At 45.1% G+C, this 27,133-nt stretch overlaps 1 pseudogene; it reads left to right on the top strand.

The window, feature by feature from the left end:
- Positions 1-27,133, top strand: part of LOC144806416 (uncharacterized) — a 435,562-nt pseudogene that overhangs the window by 62,337 nt on the left and 346,092 nt on the right.

Here is a 27,133-nt window from a genome sequence, read left to right as displayed (position 1 = left end):
TCACTCCTCATGACCCGGATAGTTTTACCCGACCAATCTGGCTTTGTCCCGGGCCGCTCCACCTCACATAATCTGCACACTCTTTTCTCCCTGCTTCATACAATTCACCCTGACCTCCCTGTTGCGGCGATCTTTTTGGACGCCTCAAAAGCGTTCGACTCTGTTGAATGGCCCTATTCGTTCACCATCTTGGCCCGCATGGGGTTCCCCGCCATCTTCATCTCCTGGGTCCGATTACTATATACTCAACCTACCGCAAGAGTCCTGATCAACGGACATCTCTCCACGCCACTTGACATCTCCAGGGGCACCCGGCAGGGGTGCCCACTGTCCCCCCTGTTATTCGCGATTGCCATCGAACCCCTTGCGTGTCGGCTCCGCCAGCTCCATGGCGAGGGAGCGATTCGCTGTTTCCAGCGCCAGATCGATGTGTCCCTATATGCAGATGATATGACTTTGTTCGTTAAGGACCCAGTGCACAACCTGAACCCCCTGCTCCGGGATTTTGTGGTCTTTGGAAGAATGTCAGGGGTGCAGATCAATTGGACAAAATCCCAGTTTTTCCCACTCACAGATGCCGTACCTGACTTCCCCCTAGATTACCCTCTGGAGTGGTGCAGGTCTGACCTTCGGTATCTGGGCATACAGATCTCACGTGACAAGGATGAGATTCTCCGCTCCAATTATGGCGTGGCTGTGACCAAACTTATTGCCCTTGTGGATCGCTGGATTTCTCTACCCATTTCCATGGCAGGGAGAGCGTCTCTTATCAAAATGGTTGTGCTCCCGCGCTTTCTCTATCTTTTTCTCAATATCCCCTTTCACCCGGGAGCCTCTTTCTTCAAAACACTGAGATCAGAACTCTGCCGCCTTTTCTGGGGAGGCAAAGGCCCGCGGCTTAAATGGTCGATGCTGATCCTACCGTATGATAAAGGGGGGTTTGACCTCCCGGATTTCGAAGCCTATTATCTATGCGCGCAGGCGCACTATGCGTACCACTGGCTTCTCCCTACTCCCTTTATGCCTCAGTTGGCAGTGGAGGACTGGATTGCCAACCCCCTACCATTGAAGGGCCTACTGCACTGTCAGCCCTCGGCCATAACGACACCTCATACGTCGGTCACATGTACAGTTGATGCGTGGCGCCGACTGGCTAAAAGGCTGCACTGCGACCTATTGTATTCTCCCCTACTGCCACTGACGTATCATCCCGAGCTTGCCCTCCTGCAGGAGAAAGGCTTTCAGAGGGTGTGCGCGGCCCTGAAGATTACTTGCTGGGGTGACCTCTTCGCTGCGGGTTGCTTTAAATCTGCTGATGCTTTCTTCAATGAGCATGCACGTACCCCTCTCGAGGTATTTTACTATTTGCGACTTCGCCAGGGCATGCGCGCTATACTTCCTGACTACCCCACAGAGCCTGCCATTACGCCCCCGCTTCACTTCCTGTTGAGCTCGCGTGATGGCTCTCATTTGGTCTCAGGAATGTACCGTCACATTAGAGCGAGTTGCCCGTTACCGATGGCCCCAGCGAAAACGCGCTGGGCTGCCGAACTAGCTATTGATATCACTGATGACCAATGGATGTACTGCTGTACTCTTACGGCTCGAATATCGGCGAGCAGTAGGCTCAAAATCATTCATTATAAATACCTACAGCGCTTGTATTATACCCCCGTGAAAAAATATAAATTTCAATTATCTGACACAGACCGCTGCGACCGCTGCCGCGCAGAACATGCCGATTTCCTGCATCTAGCCTGGGAATGCCCCTCCATACAGATCTATTGGCAACAGGTACATGCCGCCCTAACATCCATGATCGGGTCATCCATGCCGTCGGACCCACTGCTGATGCTGCTGGGACACTCACCACAAATTCCATCACAATGCAGAAAGTTTGTAGATGTCGCGCTCCTCCTGGCAAAAAGGCGCGTAGCATGCAGATGGGGTCGTGGCAGGGCCCCCAAATTCAAAGAATGGCTTGCTGATATGACATATAGTCAGGACCAACACACAACTTTTGCTGACCTGCTCCCAATGTCTAGCAGGCCGGGTGACATTTGGCAGCCCCTGGTTACCTATCTTCAAGCCCAGGCGGCTCGTGATGACGAGCCTTAGGTGTATCCCACTGGGGACGGTAATGGTTACCTGGTTTAGGGTAATTCAATCACCTAATGATTCTGTACTGTCCATGCTATTATTACTATTGTGCTGCCTCACGACTGCATGTATTACTATGCTTCCCTACCGCTCCGCTATTAACTATTCCTATTTTTGCACATGTGTGTTTCCGTGCATCTGTTGACCCCTTGATGTAATGTACCTGATCCTTTTGCTTATGCCCTATGTATGAACACCACTGTACTGCCTCTGATCATGGTATGAACTTTGCTTTCTGTCGCACTGTTGATGCTCTGGACGCCTCGATGTACTATACTCTGCTGCGATTCGGTATTCCACTTGGATGAGAATTCGTGAATCTTGTGCCCCAGCCACTGTAATGTCGCACTGTGTGTATTGTCTTGTTCTCTTTTGTTGCAAAACCACCAATAAACAAAGTTTTCAAAATGGTAGTTTGGCTGTGAGCAGGCAGGCTTAACTTCAGAGACAGGTATGTAAAGCATTTAAAAACACCAATTCAGTAACTAATTAAGACACAGCCCAATATAAAAATCCAACACCAATTTATGAAAATAGGAAATATGTTTATCTTTTAAATAACATCAAAACAAAAACAATCCAATGTAGGGTACCAGAGATATGGTTTTTTAAAGATTAAGCACTTTTTAGTGCTTAGGAACCAATAGAATCACTTCTAGACATTTGGTCGCCTCTGACTGGGACAAGGTCCAAGTTTGAGGCCGACGAGATCGATCCCTGGTGGATACACAAAGCAGGAGGCCCTGTCAAGAGTTTACCTTTACACTAAGAACCTTTTCTGGAGGATTTCTCACCAGACGACTCGCAACCTCCTCCAGCAGGCCAGATTCAGTGAGGTTCGCCGGATTGCCTTTCTGTGAGAGTCCTGTCTCCCTATGTAGCTTTTTCACAAAAGTTCACCAAACTTTCCCAAAAGTCTGGAACTTCTTCCTGAAGTTCCTCTTGATGGTCCAAAGTGTCCAAAACACAACCTAAAGGTCTGGAATCGCAAAAAATGGTCCTTGAAAGGTTAGGACCACAATTCCCAAAATGCACCTGGACAACACCCTTAAAAGTCCACTGGATTCACTCTAAGCAGGGGACTCTTGGTGGAGTTGATGCAGGTGAGCTCTGTTAACCTGTAGCTTGCACGGAGCCCACTCTTTATTCCTCTTGAAACAAGGTACATTTAAAGGGCTGTAGTTCCAGATAACAATAAACAACTACAACCGCCAATACTGCCACTTGTTTTTCTACTTCAGAACGAGGAAAAAGAATACAACCAGTCCCTCTTAACCACTCTTTCAGTTTAAATTAATCTTTTTATTTTTTCAATTACCAATTTTTTTTTCTTTTTTCAAAATACAACTCATTACAACATTTCCATACTCAATAAAAACTATACAAAATTCCCCACAGAAAATGTCACCCTTTTTGGAACCTAATTAGTGTTCCTTTTTCAACAATCTTACATCAGCATTCTCTCTTTCATACTCACATATAGTGTCACATTCATACGTGTGTTTGGACTCATTACCAAATTTGTACATACATCCTTCTTTCATTCACTCTAAACCCACCCTGGGGTACCAACAACAAATCTTTTTCAATGCAAGTGTAACAAAACATTTTTCCAAAAATACAAACAAAGGCTAATACATTTCAAATTTCAAAATAGGCCATCCGTGATTCAACAAAACCATACAATTCTTGAAATGATGATTTGACTTGATTGGCCTAAAAAAACTGTGGTCGAAGTATTTCGAATCCCTTTATTCAAGGGATTCTCCTATGGACCAAGTGTCTCTGAAAAACATGCTAGACCGTTTCTTACTATGCTGTTTTGTGGCTTAATACTCCAATATCCATCTAGGACGACAGCTTGGGACTTCTTACCTTTTCAACCATTCGGCAGATTCTCATGGATTTTTTCTCATGTCTTATCTATAAACAAAAATTAAATACACTTGTCACAGTCTCCCTCTTAAATATGTCATGGCATACATTGCTAGTCTGAAAAACCGAAGTTGCTTACTTCAACCCGTCCAGGCGCGGAGCGCCTGAATCTGGGTAGTCTTCCCAAATGTTGTTGTAGTCAATGTGCTGATGTTCTGAAAAGTGAGGATCGGGTCTATCAGTAACCAAGATGTCAAAAAAGGTAGCAGTAATTGAGAACAGTTATGGTTGCATCTTCGTACCTGTTTAGCTCTAATGTTCTTCTGGGTGGAATTCTCTCTATGTAGAGTAAGCCGGGTTTCTGAAAATGAAAAAGGGACCAAATGTATTATTCTTATTTTTTGATGGTATTATTCTGCATTGGAATGGGGTCGTTCTATCGTGCCATGGCCGCAATGAATTTTGCTCACACGTGCTGAAAGAATTGTTTGTTTATAAGGTGGTATTAGTTATAGAACAACAAACTCTATTGCTTTCCAGTAACCGGCTGAGCATAATATGGCAGAATGTGCTTCTTTTGGTTTTGATATTTTGTCCTTAAACTCAAACTTTCCAATTGTCCAAAAATGTCGAGTGTGGGAACAATAAACACATACTGCTCAAGCAAATGCCTTATGTATTAGCGGAAACGCCGTGTTATGTCTACGCGGTGGGCAAAGCTATTTTTATCCGGAGCTAGTAAGTGTTTAAAGCTCCGCGTATTGTTTTGGGCTCTGCAAGGTCCTGGATGGGGTAATATATTTTTTTCTTCGTGCTACTGATACAAAACTCTTAACGAATTACAGGGGACGCCGTATTATAGGCAAGCGAACAGCAGAACTATTTACCTCCGGGGCTTGTAAATACTTAAAGCGCGACTATTGTTTTGCTGTCTAACCTGTTGTCAAATGTTGTGGGCTCTACTGGGCGTTACAGGGACATGATTAAAATGCTTAAAGACTGCAGCCAGCGTTATCATAATTTCTAGACATTGGCGTTTACCTCTGTTGTCTCGGCCGAGTTCTGCTCGTCTTGTTTGTTATTTTTTCGCGGGTGCGGAAAGACGTATCCTCTTGGTACTTGAACGTGAGTAATATGCATTGAATTCTGGGAATTGTAGTCAATACTTGTTTACGAAAAGGCTGTTCCATAAATACGTCTGTGATCTTAATCTCTCATATTTGACACAATGGATCATCATGTAGCTGTCATACGATTTCCCGTATACATTGTTTGCCCATAGTTAGTTCTCCCGAAGTCCAATAAAAAAAAGGGGGGGGAATCATTCGTGCAATCATTTGCCACGATGTATTACATAGCACTATTACTACGCTAAGAGATAAGTGAAACTATCGTAATCTAGTTCATGGTTGGAATAAAAATGAAGTGAACATGCGAGATAGAATCCCAGCACTTTTTTTTTACATGGAGCTTAATCGGATGAGAATCATGTCTTATTCAAGTTAAACATTGCTCTTAAAAGAGGAATAATAGTGTTGATCTCATAATTTCTCAGGGAACTTGGATTGTGTTCTCAAGATGTCTGTCACAATTATACAAGCGCAGTCCAGCCTTTCCTGTCACTTTACTGTTGTATAACATGGGTACTCAGCAAAGGATGGTATCTTCTGTTCTCTAAAGCGTTAGCCTCGCTGACCAAAAGAGAAGCAACACTAATTATCAAATTCAACACAGCAGTAGATGGACTTAATGAACTTTCAGAAATGTACCATCTTTAATCTATATCACAATTACCACACACAGTTTCTGCAAGCAAAGTGAGCGAGTACCAACCATCGCGAGTTAGTGCAGATTTACACAATATAGCAAAGCCAGAGACCGGACAGAAGAGGGCGCCTGTGGTTTAGAGTCTGCCTGTCTTTTAGCGTTGCATCCAGAAATGTTTTTTCTCAAAGTATTGGTTTTACTAACCATGACAATATAAATACCTAAAATATTAATAATGTGCAGAATAAGACACGCCCCTTGCCATGCTTGCATCAAACTGGGAAACTAGAACTTAAATCAGATGGCACAGAATGGGATGTCACAGCCAATGGTCCCAGCCCAACTGGCCTCTGTGCCGAGCATGCAGAATCAAAGGCAGTTAAATTGGAACATGCCTTCAGTCCTGATGGCCCCACAGCCCAATACAGAATAGAACGCCAAATTCTTGACAAATTCAGGATTTCAACAAAATTCTTCAGTGATTAATAATGATTTTCCACAACTTCCACCTACACTAGGAGTTTCTACTGGACTGAATCAGACACAATGACTGTGCCTGAGACGGGAGAATGATTGCATGCTTGGTGCAGTCCTAGAGGTCACCCAGAGTGGCCCTTTTGTGGAGGAAGTAAATGGGAATCCAGCATCTCTTTTAATCAATAAATGTGCCTCCCGTTCCACAGTCAGACTGACTGGAGTGCCCAACCCACCCCTCTTGGGAAAGGAGTCCAAGTTGTAGGCATTTCTAATAAACAACTAATATGCTGTCAGCAAATGTTCCCGTACAAATTGTGTCAATGATGAATGGCCACAAACTGTGATTAAGATCCAGTTATACTGTTAGGGAATAACCTTGTGAAATGACTTGTGTAAATTACTGTACACCGGATGGTGTTGGTATTCAAACACAATGTGAAGACTCTAACTTACATTCGGCAACTTCTGAGTTAATTTGTTTCCAGGCTTTACATAAGAGTATTTAACCCCAGATTTAAATTGGACGAAAAATCAAGAGGCTTGGAATTTTACAGGAAAGAAATATGAATTGATTGAAAGTGCAGAGCCAGCTTAAATCACGGTGAAAACGAATGCAGTGTATCCACACACTCCTCAGTACAACCGTACACGTGAAGCAGAGGAGGGCATGTACCTGTCATTGATAAAAATTTTAAGCAGGCATTCTAAAAGAAGAGATATGGAGCCCATGTAACTCTACTATCACAGAAATTAAAGAAACAGGTAGAACTAGCATTTACAATGCTACGGTCTCACCTTTGCAAAAGTTAGAGATATTGGCATTGTAAATGACGACATTTGTATTTATGTGTTGGTTTTGAAAACATAAATAAATGGCATTGTCATTTACAATGTCAATAGCGTAATCTCTAGCAAATGCCACACACAGACCCACACACACACACACACACACACACACAGAGCCCCCTCACACACAGAGCCCCACACACACAGAGCCCCCCCACACACACACACACAGAACCCCCCCCCCCACACACACACACACAGACAGAGCCCCCCCACACACACAGAGCCCCCCACACACACAGAGCCCCCCATACACACACACACACAGAACCCCCCCACACAGAGCCCCCCACACACAGAGAGCCCCCCACACACACAGAGCCCCCCCCACACACACACACAGAGCCCCCCCCCCACACACACACAGAGCCCCACATACACACACAGAGCCCCCCACACACACACACACAGAGCCCCACATACAAAGCCACACACACACAGAGCCCCCCCACACACAGAGCCACACACACACACACAGAGCCACACACAGAGAGAGAAACACACAGAGCCAAACACACACTCAAAGTCAAATGCACACACAGAGCCACACAAACACAGTGCTACACACACAGAGCCACACACACAGAGCCACACACACAGAGCCACACACACACAGAGCCACACACACACACACAGGGCCACACACACACACACAGGGCCTCACACAGAGCCACACACACACACAGAGCCCCCCCCCACACACACAGAGCCCCACACAGAGCCCCACACACACCCAGAGCCCCCCATACACACACACAGAACCCCCCCCACACACAGAGCCCCCCACACAGAGAGCCCCCCCACATACACAGAGCCCCCCCACACACACACACACACACACACAGAGCCCCCCCACACACACAGAGCCCCACATACACACACAGAGCCCCCCACACACATGCAGAGCCCCACATACACACGCAGAGCCCCACATACACACAGAGCCACACACACACACACACACAGAGCCCCCCACACACAGAGCCACACACACACAGAGCCACACACAGAGAGACAAACACACAGAGCCAAACACACACACAGAGCCAAACACACACACAGAGCCATACACACACAGAGCTACACACACAGAGCCACACACACAGACCACACACACAGAGCCACACACACACACACAGCCATATACACACACAGAGCCACACACACACACACACAGTGCCACACCCACACACACACAGCCTCACACAGAGCCACACACACACACACAGAGCCACACAGACACACAGACACAGCGCAACACACACGCAGAGCCACACACACACAGAGCCACACACACCCACACACACACAGAGCCACACACACACAGAGTCACATACACACAGAGGCATACACACACACAGAGCCCCCCCACACACACAGAGCCCCCCACACACACACACACAGAGCCCCACACACACACGTCCTTCCGGTCTGTTCCGGAAGAACGGAGAGCTCTGGTGGCAAAAGAAAAGCCAGTTCATGCACGTGATGTGTGGGCTACACAAGCGGCAATGTTTGGGATTATAAATCGTGTACATTGGAGGGAATTTAGCTAACCCCCCCCCCTGCCCCTCACCGCTTGTCAGGAAAGGTTGGTGATATATTAAAAAATCAGGAGGGACAAGTAGACAAAAGGGATGGTGAGGAAGCAAAGAGGCCATGAAGGGTGCGTAAAGCAGTAACAAGAAGATGATAGGAGACTTTTAAAAAAACTGCAAAATAGAAGCGGCCGAGAGACAAGAGTGAAAAGAAAAAGTCAGGAAAAATTGAAGAAATCAATGAAAACCACATGTTCAAAACTGCAGAAATAGAGATGGAATTATAGAGGAATTAAGGTTGGTAACCAGAGAAGGGGATAGAAAGAATATAAATAAAACTACTTGTAGGAGGCAAAAACTACATGGGAAAAGGAAGGAAAAAAGACAACAACAGTCCACAAAAATGTGATGGAGAAAACCTCTGCTTCATTTTTTGGAGACTGCTTGAAAAAGGTGGGACAAGGATGAGCAAGAGAACATTAGATAGGCGAGTGCCTTGGGTCCTATTGCAGCGAAGGAAAATGGGCACACTGCCCGACTGGTTGAGGAGTAAAAGGCATAGCTGATGTGCAGTACGCGAAGGGTAGCCCTCTTTCTCCATGTCACCGGAGACAGCGTTTCCACTCTTGAACTTTTGATTAACAAATGACAGATATCAAATGTTTCTGTACAATTAGTGCAATGTTAGCAAAATTAAACTACAATACCCAGAAGGCATTAGGTTGTCATATGAAATACTAGTAACTGAAAACAATGTGATTGCACAGAGTGAGGTGGCCACCTGAAGTCTGTTCTTCAGAGCCGTGGCATCACCATTCCTGCTTTGTAAATGGCAGCTACATCCTCAGTAGTCTTTGAGCACTTCAGCTGAACCACAAGGACCGAAAACAAGTTACAAATGTTTGAGAAAGGCACGTCCAGTAGTATTTCCATTGTGCAAACATAGCTGGCAGGTAGTGACCCACTCAGCAATAAGCGGATGAAAGGAGCATCTGTTCTCAGTGGCACTGTGCAACATGTACAACGAGCAGGAGACTGAGAAGGAGGAAACAGACAGGAGATGTGGACATGAAGAAGAATAAAATGTATAAGGGAGAAAGGAGGAAAATTAAAGAAATTGGAAAAGATTATAGAGAAATAGAAGGCTGAGAGAATTTGTTGTTTATATATTTCGCATAGTTCACCAATCTCTTTGCCTCTTCGCGGTTTGGGGAATCTCGGAGCGCAGATTATCTTCAGATGGATAAAGACATAAGTAGACAGTGTGGATGAAAAGAGGAGACGGTGGGGCATGATGGGGGCGGGGAGAAGTTGTCAGGCTAGGCAGGGAGATGTAATACGAACGTAGGAAATATACGAAAGGGAGAAGAGAGGGGCGGAGAAGACCGAAAGAGGGCAGGTAAAAGATACTTGGGAGAGAGGAAAGAGCGACCGTTGGGGAATGTGAGAGGGGAATATAAGAAAGGAAACCTAGGAAAGGAGGACAACCATGAAAGTTTCTTAAGTTTCACTAGGACAAAAACATAAACATGGATATGCGGAGGGATGCCTGAAACTAGCAAAGCCCTGCCCTCATGTGTACATAACACGGATGTTGCAATAACCAGCGCCTACCTGACCCGGCTCCCGGCAACCAGTAATGACCGGGCCACTCGCTCGCTGACTGACCCCTTGTCAAAAACGATAACTATCGGACTGGCTGAACTGCAGGAGACAGCGGCCAAAACTCCTGCGTGCTCCTCTCCTCACCCCAAACTTCAAAAACAAGCATTGGCAAGGTCAGCAAGTCAATCAGGAGCCTGCTGAAATATTAAGCATGGCACCTGTGTTGTTGCTAATACTGAAAGTTTTGCACGTGCCTGGGAGCGGGAAGGCAATGCAGAGCAAGCTGCAATGCTGTCTAAAAAAACCCACAAAAAAACAAAACAGAAAGAGAAGGGAAGGGGTGCGGCCACTAACGTTAAATCTTGCTGTACTTGTAAACAAGACATCGCCGGGTCCGCGGAGCGCCCGCGAGGCGCCGATCAGGCAGATCCTGGATTTCGGCAGGCTCCGACGAGAGGAGGGGGAGGGAGGGAGGAAGGGGGAGGCATCTGGGGAAAGAGAAGAGGTGGGAAAAGACGGGGCAGGAGAGGACACCAGGGGAGGGATCGTGAAGAGAAGCGCTTGCCAAGACAAGAGTACGGTGTCCGATAGGGGACACATGCAATCACAACTAAGCCCTGTCCTTTTCAGACTTGGGGGTGTGTCTTTTTAGCTTTGAGTAACTGAAGACGTCACAGAGAGAACCTAAAAAACACACCCGAGTCCAAAAAAGACAGGGCTTAAATGGAGTGACGCCCCTATCCTCCAATTGCTGGCCAGCATTTACGAGACCAGCCAATGGAGAAGAGGGGCGGGTTTAAGCCCCCAATACTGTAAACATTAAATCTCGGCTGCGCGAACACTGCTGCGCAGTGTAACGCTAGGCCGAGACCTAAAAAGGAGGATAGTAAAGGACCTAAGAAGAATTAATACTATTGTTGTCCCATGTTGCTGTATTGTATGGTAGAGCATGCAAGGTCCAATGCCAATATCCTGCTTTAAGGTGAAGAGTCATAATTAAATATTCATTTTGTAGGTGTGTTTTTATAAAATTACATTTGTTGTGCTATGTTTTCATGAACATTCATTGATTGTTGTAATTTTTACCTCATCATGAACCATGTCAATAATGTGTTCTCTCTGTCTAAAAACCTATGAAATGTACTGTTTTGGGATATTTGTTGCAATTGTTTTATTTTACAATTTTCCAAAATGCAGACTACAAGTCACTCCTCTTACTGATTTTGTACGTAAAACTTTTCCTTGATTTTGAACTAGTCAGATTCTATGTCAGTTTGCTATTTGATATTATAGAAAAAGATTTTCTTTTTTCTTAGCACGCATTTGTTGTGGTGGTCTGTCTATTGACTTTACATCTTGAGTTATATCAGAGTGTGGCTTTTGATATCATTTGAGGTTAACTGTATGTGATCCTTCTGCAAATATTAAGATGATTATTTCTCTGACTAAGTAACCATTATATCTTTAATATGAGCTTACTGCTTGCTGTAGCTCCAAAGCTAAATGCAAGTGCCTTTACCAAGGGAGCGGTGCTTTAATGGGCAGTATAGCCTGCTATGGTTGACTATAACTTCATTACACTGTTGCCCTATGAGGGCAGAATGTGTTAATTAATAAAACAAAGGTGTCCCAAAGACTGAGGAGGTTGAAACACCTCTGGTACTCCTGAATCTTTGTTTCACAGCTGTTGCTGTGAATGTTGAACAGTTAACAGCCGCATGCAGGACCACAGTGGTTAATTGTTGAACATTCACAGCAATAGCTGTTAAAGGAGGCTGAAGTCAGCCCCCGATTCTCCCTGGGCTCGACTAAACAGCTTTTCATCATTCAGTTGAGCCGGGGAGATGCAGGAGATGAGCAGAATCCCCTTCTTCCTTCTTAGATACCAGTGACACTGCGACCTACGGGAGGAGGAAGAGGGGAGGCTCCTGTGTGCCCTGCTGCAGGCTCTAACTTCTGCCTTCTCCGGCCCAATCCATATATTTCAGAGAGGCAGAAGAAAGAGAGAGGCAGAGGTTGTGTATTAGGACATTGTAATGTTGAGAGCAGCGGGCCTATATCAGGTTGTATAGGCTGCTGCTGCTCCGTTGTCTTCAATGGAGGTCTAAACATTTCAATGTTCCAAGCTTTGTCTTGTGAAGGATTTATTTATACTGACCCTCTGCATCATCCCTTCAGATAATTTATCAATAAAAAGCACCAACACATTGATGCCTTGTTGCTTCCATTGCTCAGCATTCAAACTCTGCATCAGCTTGAGCTTGAATTGCTGTTGCTCCGGGAGCATGGGTTGTTTAAATCTAAGAGTCTGGTTGACTGATTTATGAACCTGTTGTGATTGATACCCCCTCCTGAGGCGTGAGCCGGGAGGTTGCTGTATTTTGTGTTCTGATTTATGTTACTTTGCACGTTTTTACTAGCTGTTCATCCAGCTTTTTAATTTCACTCGCTTTTGCTTGAATACGAAGCTTAATCATTGCACTGTATTTTGCATTTAATGTGATCTTCCCCGCCTGACTAAAAAGTGGTGGTTATATCCTCCCCTCGCCCCCCTCGCTGCTCGCTCGTTTAAAAAACGTTTCTTCCGTCCCCAAGACTCTCACCTACCTCAGCCGATCTTGACGCTGAGTTAGCGCTGTCTTGGGCGGCCGGAATTACTTCCGCGGCCATCTTTGATTGGGGTAGCCTTCGAAGGCACTCGATTGGCCAGTATAAAAGGACATTCCTGGATTGGCTCTCTAACCTGTTGTGATTGATACCCCCTCCTGAGGCATGAGCAGGGAGGTTGCTATATTTTGTGTTCTGATTTATATTACTTTGCACGTTTTTACTAGCTGTTCATCCAGCTTTTTAATTTCACTCGCTTTTGCTTGAATACGAAGCTTAATCATTGCACTGTATTTTGCATTTAATGTGATCTTCCCCGCCTGACTAAAAAGCGGTCGTTATATCCTCCCCTCGCCCCCCTCGCTGCTCGCTCGTTTAAAAAACGTTTCTTCCGTCCCCAAGACTCTCACCTACCTCAGCCGATCTTGACGCTGAGTTAGCGCTGTCTTGGGCGGCCGGAATTACTTCCGCGGCCATCTTTGATTGGGGTAGCCTTCAAAGGCACTCGATTGGCCAGTATAAAAGGACATTCCTGGATTGGCTCTCTAACCTGTTGTGATTGATACCCCCTCCTGAGGCATGAGCCGGGAGGTTGCTATATTTTGTGTTCTGATTTATATTACTTTGCACGTTTTTACTAGCTGTTCATCCAGCTTTTTAATTTCACTCGCTTTTGCCTGAATACGAAGCTTAATCATTGCACTGTATTTTGCATTTAATGTGATCTTCCCCGCCTGACTAAAAAGCGGCGGTTATATCCTCCCCTCACCCCCCTCGCTGCTCGCTCGTTTAAAAAACGTTTCTTCCGTCCCCAAGACTCTCACTTACCTCAGCCGATCTTGACGCTGAGTTAGCGCTGTCTTGGGCGGCCAGAATTACTTCCGCGGCCATCTTTGATTGGGGTAGCCTTCAAAGGCACTCGATTGGCCAGTATAAAAGGACATTCCTGGATTGGCTCTCTAACCTGTTGTGATTGATACCCCCTCCTGAGGCGTGAGCCGGGAGGTTGCTGTATTTTGTGTTCTGATTTATGTTACTTTGCACGTTTTTACTAGCTGTTCATCCAGCTTTTTAATTTCACTCGCTTTTGCTTGAATACGAAGCTTAATCATTGCACTGTATTTTGCATTTAATGTGATCTTCCCCGCCTGACTAAAAAGCGGTGGTTATATCCTCCCCTCGCCCCCCTCGCTGCTCGCTCGTTTAAAAAACGTTTCTTCCGTCCCCAAGACTCTCACCTACCTCAGCCGATCTTGACGCTGAGTTAGCGCTGTCTTGGGTGGCCGGAATTACTTCCGCGGCCATCTTTGATTGGGGTAGCCTTCGAAGGCACTCGATTGGCCAGTATAAAAGGACATTCCTGGATTGGCTCTCTAACCTGTTGTGATTGATACCCCCTCCTGAGGCGTGAGCCGGGAGGTTACTGTATTTTGTGTTCTGATTTATGTTACTTTGCATGTTTTTACTAGCTGTTCATCCAGCTTTTTAATTTCACTCGCTTTTGCTTGAATACGAAGCTTAATCATTGCACTGTATTTTGCATTTAATGTGATCTTCCCCGCCTGACTAAAAAGCGGTGGTTATATCCTCCCCTCGCCCCCCTCGCTGCTCGCTCGTTTAAAAAATGTTTCTTCCGTCCCCAAGAATCTCACCTACCTCAGCCGATCTTGATGCTGAGTTAGCGCTGTCTTGGGCGGCCGGAATTACTTCCGCGGCCATCTTTGATTGGGGTAGCCTTCGAAGGCACTCGATTGTACAGTATAAAAAAGGAAGGCTATGCCTCCGCGCAGCGGACGCGATCAGCGGACGCGCCAGACCTGCGCCGGAGTTGTGCCAGAGTCCTGCCTGTCTCTGCCCGTCCGCGACCAGAACCAGTAATCCCCCACATTCCATCTCCTATGATAGTGCCACGCTCAAGTCCTTGAAGCCTAAACACTGCATTTTACCTCCTATTACATCCAAGGATGCTTGCCCCCATTTACCTCTCATAAAATGTCTCTCAGGACAACCTGACGCCCTAAAGCATAACTGCTTCTTCCTGCAGACAACTCCTAACTTGGCACGAATAAAATCTGGTTTGATAAATTGCCGTTCCCTAGTAAAACATACCCTCGATATCGCCCAGACTTTGGAAGAGGACAAATGGGATCTTTTATTTCTAACCGAGACTTGGTTAGGAGATGATACTAATCCCGCGATACACTTAGCCATTCCCTCCGGCTATAGTATATTCTGCGCTAATAGACAGGGCTCACACCCTGGAGGCGGTGTTGCCATAATATACAGATCTCATTGGACTATATCCTCTTTTCCTTACAACCAATTGGAACGCATTGAAGCACTTCCTTTTTGTATTAAAATAGCGGCCAATTTTACTTTCTCTGGCCTTCTGGTTTATCGTCCCCCTAACTCTAAAACATCTCATCTCCCCGTATTCCTAGACTATGTTCTACAAGCCACATCGCGATATGCTAATTTTACTCTTCTTGGGGATTTTAATCTTCACGTTGACAATACCTCGGACTCTACCTCCCTTAACTTTTTGTCTACATTATCAGATGGAGGGCTAAATTAACTTATTAGTTGCCCTACACATAAAGCGGGCCATACCCTTGATCTGATCTGTACCAACTTGGATGGTCTGGCCATTAGTGATCCCCTTCCGGTGATCTGGTTGGACCACCTCCTCGTCCCTTTCTCGTTCCCTTGGCACCGTCAAGATCGCCATATTTGCCCGGCCAAACTACAGGGCAGAAATTGGAGCAAGATCTCCCCTGACAGCCTTGCTGCCCATCTCCAATCTATTGATCTCTTAGACACGACTTCTGACCTAGACACTCGTTTGACCAACTTTAACGGCCGGATTTCTTCTGCAATCGACCTCCTCGCCCCTATCAGGCCCATCAAAACCTACCGCTCTGCTCCATCGGCCCCGTGGTACTCCAATGACCTCCGAAATCTTAAATCAGAATGTAAACGCCTTGAGAGACGCTGGAGAATAACCTACTCACCTGATCGTAAATCTCTCTATAAATCTGCCTTAAAAAAATATAGGAAAAAGATCATTGAACATAAAATAACTTTTCTAGAAGAAAAAATCAACCGTTCACAAGGCTCCTCTAGGGAAATATTTGATACAGTCAGATCTTTCACCGATCCCCTGGCTTTAAAACGCCCACCTGTGGTGTCTCAGACTCTTTGCAATAGCCTCTCTGATTTTTTTGAGAACAAAATAGCCACCATTTACGATTCCTTTCCCAGTAATACCCATGCAAACAAAAGTACCATTAACTTTATCATCACTGGACCTGAGTGTACGTTCTCCAACTTTATAAAGATTGCTTTGGATCAATCTCTTATGGAACTCCTTAAAAGCAAATCCGGTTCTCCTCTTGACCCTTGGCCTGCCAAGCAATACAAGTCCCTAGCACCCATTCTCAACCATACCCTGAACGGGATTTGGAATGACTCGCTACAGATGGGAGTATTTCCAGATTCCTGGAAGCATGCGCGATTAGTCCCCATAATCAAGAAAGCCAACGCCGACCCGAGTGAACCCTCCAACTATAGGCCAATTTCTCTTTTACCAGCTCCCGCTAAAGTGCTCGAAAGACTTGCTCAGCAACAACTAGCGGGTTTTTTAGAAACATCAGGTGCTTACCATGACTCCCAGCACGGCTTCAGGCCAGGGTATAGCACTGAGTCAGCACTAATCGAGATGGCAGATGCAGTACGCTGGAGGATGGATGAGGGATCAAGAGCGGTGTTGGTGCTGCTGGACTTGTCAGCAGCATTCGACACCGTCTCCCACCCCCTCCTCCTAGACCGCCTCCAATCCAAAGGTATCCAATCCAAAGGTATCCAGGGTACGGCCTTAAAATGGATTGCATCTTTTTTGTCCAACCGTACGCAGGCAGTGTTCACTCCCCCATACACCTCAGATAGCCGCCCTCTTCGGTGGGGAGTCCCCCAAGGCTCCTCGCTGAGTCCCCTCCTATTTAATGTTTATTTTTCACCCCTCTTTGATATCATCGCCCAAACTGGAATAAAGGCCACCTCTTACGCCGATGATATTCAACTTTTGTTTTCATTCAACAGCATTACCCCAACAACCTTTGATCCCCTAAAAAACTCCCAGTGGATGGACAATAATTTTTTAAGGCTAAACGCAGGAAAAACTGAGGTACTTTTCTTTCACCAGCCGTCTCCACTTGACCCTAACATCTGGTGGCCTCTTGATTTGAGTGCTCCACCTCTGCCCAAAGACTCTGTGAAAACTTTAGGGGTAAGATGGGACTCCAACCTCACACTACATCATCATGGCCACACAGTCTCCGCTGCATGCTTCGCCAAGATCGGAATGGTAAAAAAGTTTATCAATTTCTTGCCCAGTAACACCAGGAAGATTGTAGTCCAGGCGTTGATTACCTCGCACCTGGACTACGCCAATGGCTTGTATACTGGCCTGTCTGCGGGTCTCTGTCATCGCCTCGAGACAGTCCAGAATGCTGCAGTGCGACTGGTTCGTGGTATTCCCTTACGTGAGCACATCTCGCCCCACCGTCGTAGACTTCATTGGCTACCGATACAAAAAAGGGCAGAATTCAAGGCACTGGTACTGGCTCACCGTGCATTGAGAGGCAAGGGTTCTGCCTATCTTTCCACCTGTCTGATCCCTTACAACAACACTAGGACTCTTCGTTCTTCTTCAAAAAAATCTCATCGCTATTCCCAGATTTAGGAAAACTCGCTCAGGCGGAAAAACTTTCCAAGTGTTTACCTCTGCCCTCGGGAACAAGTTACCAAATTCCATCCGGTTGATTCAGGAAGAACAACCCTTCCGGAGAGCCCTAAAAACTCACCTGTTCTGTTGACCATTTCTTTTCTAAATAATACCTTAGCCAGCATAAGACCACACAGGAGCGCCGGGACACCCCGTTGGGGATTCTGTGCAATATATCAAAATACACGAAATAAAATAAAATCAATAAACGGTGGGCAGAATTATGTACAAGGGCATTAAGGTAACTTTGCAAATCAGATTGTTTTGATTTGCAAGTTTCATGGTCTGTAAATGGAAAGATGGGGGTTATGAAGAAGTGGACTGGGTTGTTAGGGTTTGTTCTCTGAGACTGTGGGTTCACTCTATATTCACAAGGACCTTTTCCAGCAAAGGATCTTGGTTCTTGAACCCAAAAAAAAAATATTTATTCATAACCAGAGTTGCTTCACAATGGCCTCCATAGAACAAGAGATTCTTGTGTTTTGTAAGTTCAGGACGGTTATTGGTAAAATGTGATGAAGTGTGATTGTTGTCTGACACAAAACCATTTCTTTACTTCCTTTCAAGATATTCTGGGATGACCAGGCAGTGCAGCGTGGCTGCCACCCTCGGAAGAACAAAATAAAGTATAACTGTCAGGTAAGGATTCCTATAACTCTACGTTTCCTTTTCCCCTGCTTCTTCTTTCTCTATTCCCTTTCTTGATCTCTGTTTTTTTTGTCTCTACACTTCAACATTTGACTCCTTCTGTGCACTATTCTTGTTGTTATCAAACTTCTGATAATCACCTGATGGATCCACATTCCTCCTGGTACATGTTGGGAGTGTAGTGCAGGTCCAATTCTTTTTAGGTCAGTTTTGCCTAGCAGTTCCTTAACAATTGGCATATTTGTCTCCTCTTCCAGACCACATGATACCATCCTCCCTCTGTCTGTTCTTTCTGCGTATTTTCTCTCTGGATCTGACTTCCATCTCTTTGCATCCTCCCATCCTGCCCTTTTTTGTCCTGTCTACTACAAGCAAAAGACACAGTACATGTGCGTGGACACACATGCACACAGGGCTTGCTATAGGGTGGTGCGACCGGTGGAACTGCTCCTGGTGCTGAGCTTGGGGGCACTGCATTTAGAAGTAACTTATGGGTTCACAAGCATCTGCTGAAGAGTAGGGGTGGGCTCAATTTGAGTAGTTGCGCTACGCAAAGGTTGTCGAAATGGTAAAAAATCTCCGCGAGCGCACAAACGTTCAGCGAACACACGGAATTGCTTGTTCCGCCCGTTCACGTTGCTTTTTTCCTGTTCGCGAATGCTGTTTGCGTGCTTGGGGAGAAATATCTCGCAAACAAGCATTTTGAAAGCGCGAGCAAGCAAAAAATTCCTCGAAACCGTCGAATCGCAGAAATTTTGGCAATTCCGTGTTCTCCACAGAACGCAAAATTACCCAATTGTTTTGTGTTTTTCTTTTTTTGACCCTTTTTGGTTTCCTTTACTGTTGTGCTATTCAATAACATGTCCCTTCCTAGAACACTCGAAAAAGGAATAGATTAACAGTCTAGGTGGGCAGGGGAGTAAATAACATCTAGTAATTTATTACAAGAATTACAAATATCTCACTATGTTCCCAGCCGTTGCCACAGAAATTGCAATTTGATAGTGTGGCTGCTTCTGAGAATCTGTGTTTCTTTCTTAAATATTTACTTCTTTTGCTCTCACATCCTTGATTTCCAGTGATCACAAGCTCCCGATCAACACTGTTTCACCACTATCAGAAATGCAACTCAAACTGATTTCCTGTCTTATTTTTGTTAATGCTTTCTTTGTGCAAAGTATAAAGTCACAAATATTTTGTCTTTGTGTTCATTTACAATTTTTGACTCCATTTCTACAGGTGACAGAAGCATGAACAGAAAAAAGAAGGTTTAAATTTAGTGAAACACAACGAAAAAGATTATTTCAAGGAAAGTTAAAACATTCTCGAGCTCTAGAGAAGAAACACATTCTATGTGCCAGGAATGGTGAGGATGTTGGAGCGGAAGAAACTGGTGAATGTGAAAGTTGTCAACTCCCTAAAGCAAAATTATCATAAATGTTTATCAAGTGTCAGTAACTGAGATTAAGGAGAACATTCGCCACAACTGATACCCACACAGAGCACTTGAGAAAACTCGTGTTGCAAATTCTGTTTGATGGTTTATGAGAACTGCATTGGAGACTTAAACCCTCCCCAACAGATCAGCATCCGTAGATGTGTTGTGATGTGACAGAACCGTCAAAAAGACTAATATCCCCGATTTACAAGTGCAAGCTTTTGACTCCGTCTCCTGTGATTCAGAGGAGAGAAAAGATTGTTTAAAAGAAACAAATTGTAACTGCTCTTTATTAGATGTTGTTTCGGCAAAGATGCCGGATTATCATTTCCAATATAGGAAGATTTTCGCCCACCAACTGTCTCTTCGGTTGATCCGAGTAGTTTCCAAGTGGCCTGAACCTTCCAAAGTGGATCATGTACTTGTCTTAGCCACTGAGCAAAAACAGCATATACTGCTACAGAAAGTATAAAAGGGGCCAGTGTTACACTATTGATAATTCATAAACCACCCTGGCATGCCCTAATTACCTGCCATTACTTGAATGAACAAACATACTTAACAGGCAAACACTAAAGCCCAAAGACCTTATAAGTGCCTTTAAAACTCCTAAATCAAATGTGATAAACTAGAATACCTAAATGAGACTAATTAAACTAGACAGAATTCACCCGGGCATAACTTGGAGAATATGAATCCATGAGGAGCATCTTAGTAAATACAAGGGGCTCCTCAGTGAAAGTTTATAAGACAAGTTAGATCGGTGCCTTTAAAGGTAGGAAAATGATCTCCAGGAAAAAACTATAATTAGTTAAATACATATGTTAAGAAGAGCATCTGAAATTTATTTTAGAAGTTAATGCTGAGTTGTAACAAACAAGTACATGATCAGAAATCAGATTCAGTCTTAAGATGGCATGTATCCAGGAACAAACCCAACTTGGAGAAACAAAGAACTCGAATGAGAGCAATGAATGTGAGAACAGCTTTAGCCATCAATCCCACCTCACTAAACATGAGAAAACTAGCACTGGACGAAAGCCCTATCAGTGTCCAGAATGCCAGAAAGGCTTCACTTGTAAATCCAACCTTACGGTACATGAACGAACCCACACTGGGCAGAAACCGTATCAGTGCTCTGAATGCTGTAAAAGCTTCAGTAGCAAATCCAATCTCACTTCACATGAAAGAACCCATACTGGGCAAAAACCGTATCAGTGCTCTGAATGCTGGAAAAGCTTCAGTCATAAATCCAGACTTACTGCACATGAAAGAACCCACACTGGTCAAAAACCTTATCAATGCTCTGAATGCTGTAAAAGCTTCAGTCAAAAATACAGGCTTACTGCACATGAAAAAACCCACACTGGGCAGAAACCGTATCAGTGTTCTGAATGCCAAAAAGCTTTCTATCACAAATCCGGTTTAACTCTACATGAGAGAATCCATACTGGGCTCAAACCCTATCAGTGCTCTGAATGCCAGAAAAGCTTCAGTCGGAAAATAATTCTCACTCGCCATGAGAGAACTCACACTGGGCAAAAACCTTATCAGTGCTCTGAATGCCAGAAAAGCTTCAGTCATAAATCCAGCCTTACTGCACATGAAAGGACCCACACTGGACAGAAACCTTTTCAGTGCTCTGAATGCTGTAAAAGCTTCAATCAGAAATACAACCTTACTGTACATCAACGAACCCACACTGGGCATAATCCATATCAGTGCTCTGAATGCCAGAAAAGCTTCAGACTGAAACAGGCTCTCACTAGACATGAGAGAACTCACACTGGGGTAAGACCTTCTTAGCTCTCTGAATGCTGTAAAAGTTTCAGCCGGAAATCTGGTCTCACTCAACCTGCGAGAACTTACCTGGAAAAAATCTCGTCATTGTTCTAAATGCCAGGGAAGCGTCTACTGGAGATTCAGTTTCATTCAACAAGAGAGAACCCACAATGAGAAAGAAAATGATCTGTGCTCTCAATGTGACAAAAACGTTAGTTGTAAATGTAACCTTTTTACATAAGAGAGACAATGTGGGAGAATAAAAGGTGCTCACTGTGAACCCTGAGGAGGAGCTTTCAGCATCACAAAACCTTTGCATGAAGCAGCCACAAAGACATCGATCCGTTGTTTGTCCAACAAACCGTCTACTGAGAAAAGCTCACAGTGTGGGATGGAAATGCTTGAATTAACCTCATTCTTTTGTAACTATTTGTGGCCTCATTCCATTCAGCGTGTTGTGCTTGCTGAGTGTTTATAAGCCATGACTGACCCACAAAGTCCATTTGATCCTGAACTTTGAGGCCACGCCCCCAAGGGTCTGGAATGCATGTAACTTCAAATTGTTTCCATCCTTAATGAGCTTCACCAGGGGGCTGCAGCAGGAGTCCCTTTGTCGTAGGTCTCTATGGGACCAACATCTGTTCCTATCTGTACCACGTAGGGCTCATCATTGAGAAAAACTAAAGGTGATGGATGGAATGGTAGCTAATCGCTGCAACATCCCACCACATCATTCTCTAGTCCTGTGTAACTACAGACGAGGCCAGCCATATGCAAACCATTCTTGGCTCCACCCTAAATAGTCCTAATGACTTCTGTTCCAATGGGACATGGCCTCGTATTACAAAGATGCATACGAGTGGCCTCTTTCCATCTTCTTTTTGTTTCAAATGGAACCTGCTATCCCCTTAACCATGCCTCAGGCCTGCCACGTTCCATGCTTTGGCTCTTATCATCAACCTTGAACCATCTCCATAACTTGGAAGCACCGAAGAATGTGCAGCTGTTGTAACTGCTTGAAGTTTCCCGCATGTTGATGGCCCTGGATTCAGGTTCAACTTGATAGCCCAACTCTACTCTGTGGGAATTTTGCACTTCAAGCCACTTCTGTGCAGCTCGTCACCTTCTGAGACTCATTCAGCCAAAAACCTTGCTTCAAATTCCAGTGTTAATCATCACCAGAGACTAAACGTATCTTTGTCCTCTTGAGCATAGCTACCGAAGTCAGCTACAATTTTGTAGGTGACTTCCTGATTGATTCAGTGGATCTGCTTTTTTTTTATTCATTTACCTTTTTGTTTGGTTTTGACAGTGGTTTTGCTAATTAGTAATGCTTAAATCACAGCCCTCCTTTAGATTTTGCTTCTGAATAAGTATTAAATATTCTTTTGATCTAAACTTGGTTTGAATCTTAAAGTTCCTTGTCTATTTTTAATAAACTGTATTGAAATTTGTGACTTCCACTGTTTTTCTTTACCTTCGAGTGCGCCTTAGGCCATACTGCTCAGGCCACGTTACCAAAAGCGAGCTAAGAACCCTTGAGTAGAAGACACATTTACCTTTGCTGACCAAAGTTTGGGAAAATCAAAGCAGGCTGACTCCAGAAAGCACACTAAGATACTCTCTTAGGTGGCATCTGTGCCACCTGTAGATGCAAAAAGCCAAGATTACGAGGGAAGCTGTTGGTATCTGTGCCCCAAGAATTTGAGACTGCCACCCTCTCAGTCTGAAACAGTTGAAAGAGCTAAAGATGCACCCGTCAGAGATTCATATCTCAGCAACTAAGACTGCTCACTGCTGCCATACAACACTCAGACTGTTACCTGAATCACGGAAGAGGTGTGGCGCCGCGGCCAGGGCGACTGACGCTGGAATTTGGGGACCACGGTTCGATCCCCGGCTCCGGCGGCAGGTTAGCCCAGCACCATGTGACTCTGGGCAATAGCTCGCTTAATCTTCCCGACGGCCCCCCAGCGCCTAGAGACCCTTACGGGTGATTGTGCGCTTTACAAATGTGGACTTTACAATCCCTGTGCAATGTACAAACCTTTACATAAACAAGTTGTGTTGCGCTTTGTGAACAGGCTTTCACCCCCCCTTTGTATGTAAATGAGTTTCTGTGATCAGACACCCCAGGCTCACATTTCTTCTACTGCGGATGATAATATGAGAACTGTAACGATATCACAAACAAGGGCTGTATTGAGAAATAATCGTTTTCCAAGTCACACAGTAGTTTGTAGTTCTTTATTATTCTTTTAAATGTACATCTCCCATCCCGTTTCAAGGTAGAGTATAGTTTGCGAAGCGCGACTCTCTTGTGGCCCGCTCCCCAGATTAGGTCCATAAGAACAGAAACAGAGTCCAATTTCCTGAAGAAGCGCCGGGGCGGGTAAACTGGAGGGGGGGGGGGTCGAGAAGCAGTATAAATGTATTAACATCATTTTTGCAACTTCCACTCTACCCATGGGTCGATAGTGGCAGGGAGCCCCAAAATGACAGGGAGCTGCAAACATTGGACATCACCTAAATTGCCCTGTATATGTTCTTTGTCGGTGTGGTAAGTTCACCCCTAAATACCTGAAGATGTCAGGGTGCCACCCCAGTGCTAATTGGGGCAGCACTTCCTGTTGTAAGTTGTGAGTTTGCGCATGGGATTTAAGCTGGATTTGGTCCAATTTAGCCTTAATCTAGAAGCCCTACCAAAATCGTCTAGAACATCCATCACCTGTGGTAGATACGAATGCACGATCCTGAGGTACACAAATGCATCATCAGCATACAGTGATATGTCCTCTCAATTTGGCTCGCTCGGTATACAGATTGCTGGGTCCTGTGAACGAAACAGGACAGCGAACAGATCCATGGCTAGGGCAAAAGTAATCGACAGCGGGCATCTTTTCTGCATGCTTCAAAAGAAACTGAGATCTCTGCCTGTCCGGATGCGGGCCAGCGGGATGGTGTATTAGTCAAAGCAGGGGCGGACGTGCAGCGGACGTGCGCAGCGGGCTCCCCAAAGGCAAGCCCATCTGCGCCCGTCCACGCCATTACGAGACACGGGGCACGCCACCCTGCCAAAAAATACATCTATTCTATAGCCAGTCTCCTACATATGGCACCCAAGAAACTTTATACGATTGAGGATCATTTACAGCAAAAGCTACAGCCCTTTGGGACATCCTGGCAGCCCTCCCCGACAATTACTATATCCTACGCACAGACAGGCCACTAGGGAAGAGAGGGGGAGGAGTGGCTGCAATTTAAAAAAAAAAGAACTTCCTGCCTCTGCCCTGTCTCACCTGGTAATTGCATCAGTAGATTCTCTTGTAATTAAACTTACTTTATACAGTAGCACGCTTATTTTTCTGATATTATACAGACCCCCGCAACAATGCCTGACTTCCCCAAGACCCTTGCTAATCACATTGCATCTTTGATCTCTGACTATGACAAAGTAATGACTATAGGTGACCTGAACTACTAGGCCAATGAGACTGATGAGGAAAAATCTTCCAGAGAGCTTTCTGAGTCCCTTGCCTGTCTAAACCTTACTCAACACATTGATACCCCTACGCACATTAAGGGCCACACCCTTGATCAAGTGTGGTCAATCAATGTTAACATGACTAACCTGGCAGTACTACCCTGCGCTTGGTCTAATCACTATATCATCAATTTTATTCTGCTTGCCCCCTCCCCCACTGAACTCTAATCCCTCACTCTCAAAAAGCACTTATAGAAACTGGAATCGGGTTGAGCTGGATAAACTATTAGAAACTCTGTTTACGGAGCAGCCGGTACCAGAAGGCAATCCTGATAACTGGGAGAGTAAGATTAACGATTATCAAAAGAAGGCCTTCGATCTCCATGCACCTATACAGACCAAAACCTACCTCCCTAGGCAGCATGAAGACGCCAAAGGGTTTAACAAGGATCTAAAAACATTAAACTCCAAGTACGCCAAGCTGAGCGAAAGTAGAGAAAAACCTACAAAGATAAACTTGATTACATCACCATTCTTCATCAGTATAAGGTGGCTATACTGGAGGCCAAGACAGCCTTCTTTACGAACAGGGTACTCGACTCCGACAATGGCTCGAAAGAAATCTTCAAAATCGTAAAAGAACTCTCTAACCCCAGCCGTGTCACTCCTTTTTTTGAGCCTAGTCAGGTACTTCGCGATGATCTGAACTCCTTTTTCTTAGACAAAATAAAGAAAATTTCAAAATTCCAATGCTCCCACTACCTGTGACCCCCGAAACAACAGGGAGGCTTCCAATCCTTGTGTTCTCAACTCCCTTCCCTTAATGGACAAGAAATGTTTCCTTGACCTTGTCGCTAAGATCAAATCAGGCTCCCCTACGGAGGATTGCCCCATCTATGTCTCCAAAGCAATCTATCGGTCCTTCCCCGAAATCTTTCTTAAATTACTGAACCATTCACTGTCCCTTGGCATTGTTCCATTTACTTTTAAAGAAGCCGTGGTCGTTACACTTCAGAAAAAAGGAAGGCATGGACCCCAATAAATTGGAGAACTACAGACCCATCGCTCTCCTCCCTTTCCCCGCGAAAGTGCAGATGACCCATGTGGCTACTTGCCTCAGCTCTTTTCTGGAAACCACTAAATTCTTGGATAACCATCAGGCAGGTTTTCATCCCGCACACTCCACTGAAGCAGTGATTCTATCAGTACTGGATGACCTCAAGGGACAGGTCAAAATGGGCCATACTCAGGCTCTGATCCTCCTTGACCTGTCTGCGGCATTTGACACAGTGAACCACAAAATCTTGTTGGAGCGCATTGCCGCAGCAGGTCTCGAGGGCTCTGCCCTTGCCTGGGTCAGCTCATTTCTGGAAGCCTATAAACAGTCAGGGTGGCTCTCACCCTTCAAATCTAGAATGGTAGACCTGAACTGTGGCGTTCCTCAGGGTTCCTCCCTCTCGCCAATTTTATTTAATATCTATATACGATCCCTGATTTCAGGTCTACGTCAGATGGGTGTGAAAATCTTCAACTACGCAGATGACATGCAGCTTATTTTCACCCTTGACAACTCTGTAGAATCTAAGGATTTTGTCAAGAGGTCTATGCTCTATGTGAAAGCATGGATGAATGAAAATCAACTAGAGCTAGAACTAGAGCTGAACTCAGAAAAAACTGAGATCATCGTTCTCCACAGCAAACCTGACTACTGGACCCCCTCCTATTGGTTCCTCGATCTAGGAGAGGCACCCATCCCTAAATCTGCTATAAAAAGTCTTGGTGTTCATATTGATGCCGACCTCTCTGTGAGCACCCAAATTGGCTCAGTGACATCGCCATGCTTTGTCCAATTGTGCAAACTGTGCAAGATCAGACACTTCTTTAGTAAGAAAGCCATCACCCAAATCGCCATAGCCCTAATCCTTTCTAAAATTGACTATGGGAATGTCCTCTACATTGGACTCCCACAATTCCCGAGACACCGATTGGAGATGATTCAAAATCAAGTGGCGAGGATCATCTATCTTAAGGACAGAAAATGGCATATTAGCCCCCTGCTTAAAGACGTCCACTGGCTCCCAGTGGAGCAACGAGCCTTGTTCAAAGCTGGTTGTACACTCTTC

Source organism: Lissotriton helveticus (assembly GCF_964261635.1).
Source record: "Lissotriton helveticus chromosome 1_1 unlocalized genomic scaffold, aLisHel1.1 SUPER_1_unloc_7, whole genome shotgun sequence".
Classification (NCBI taxonomy): Eukaryota; Metazoa; Chordata; class Amphibia; order Caudata; family Salamandridae; genus Lissotriton; species Lissotriton helveticus.
Note: the sequence above shows the minus strand (reverse complement) of the source record. Positions and strands in the feature narration are given on the sequence as shown.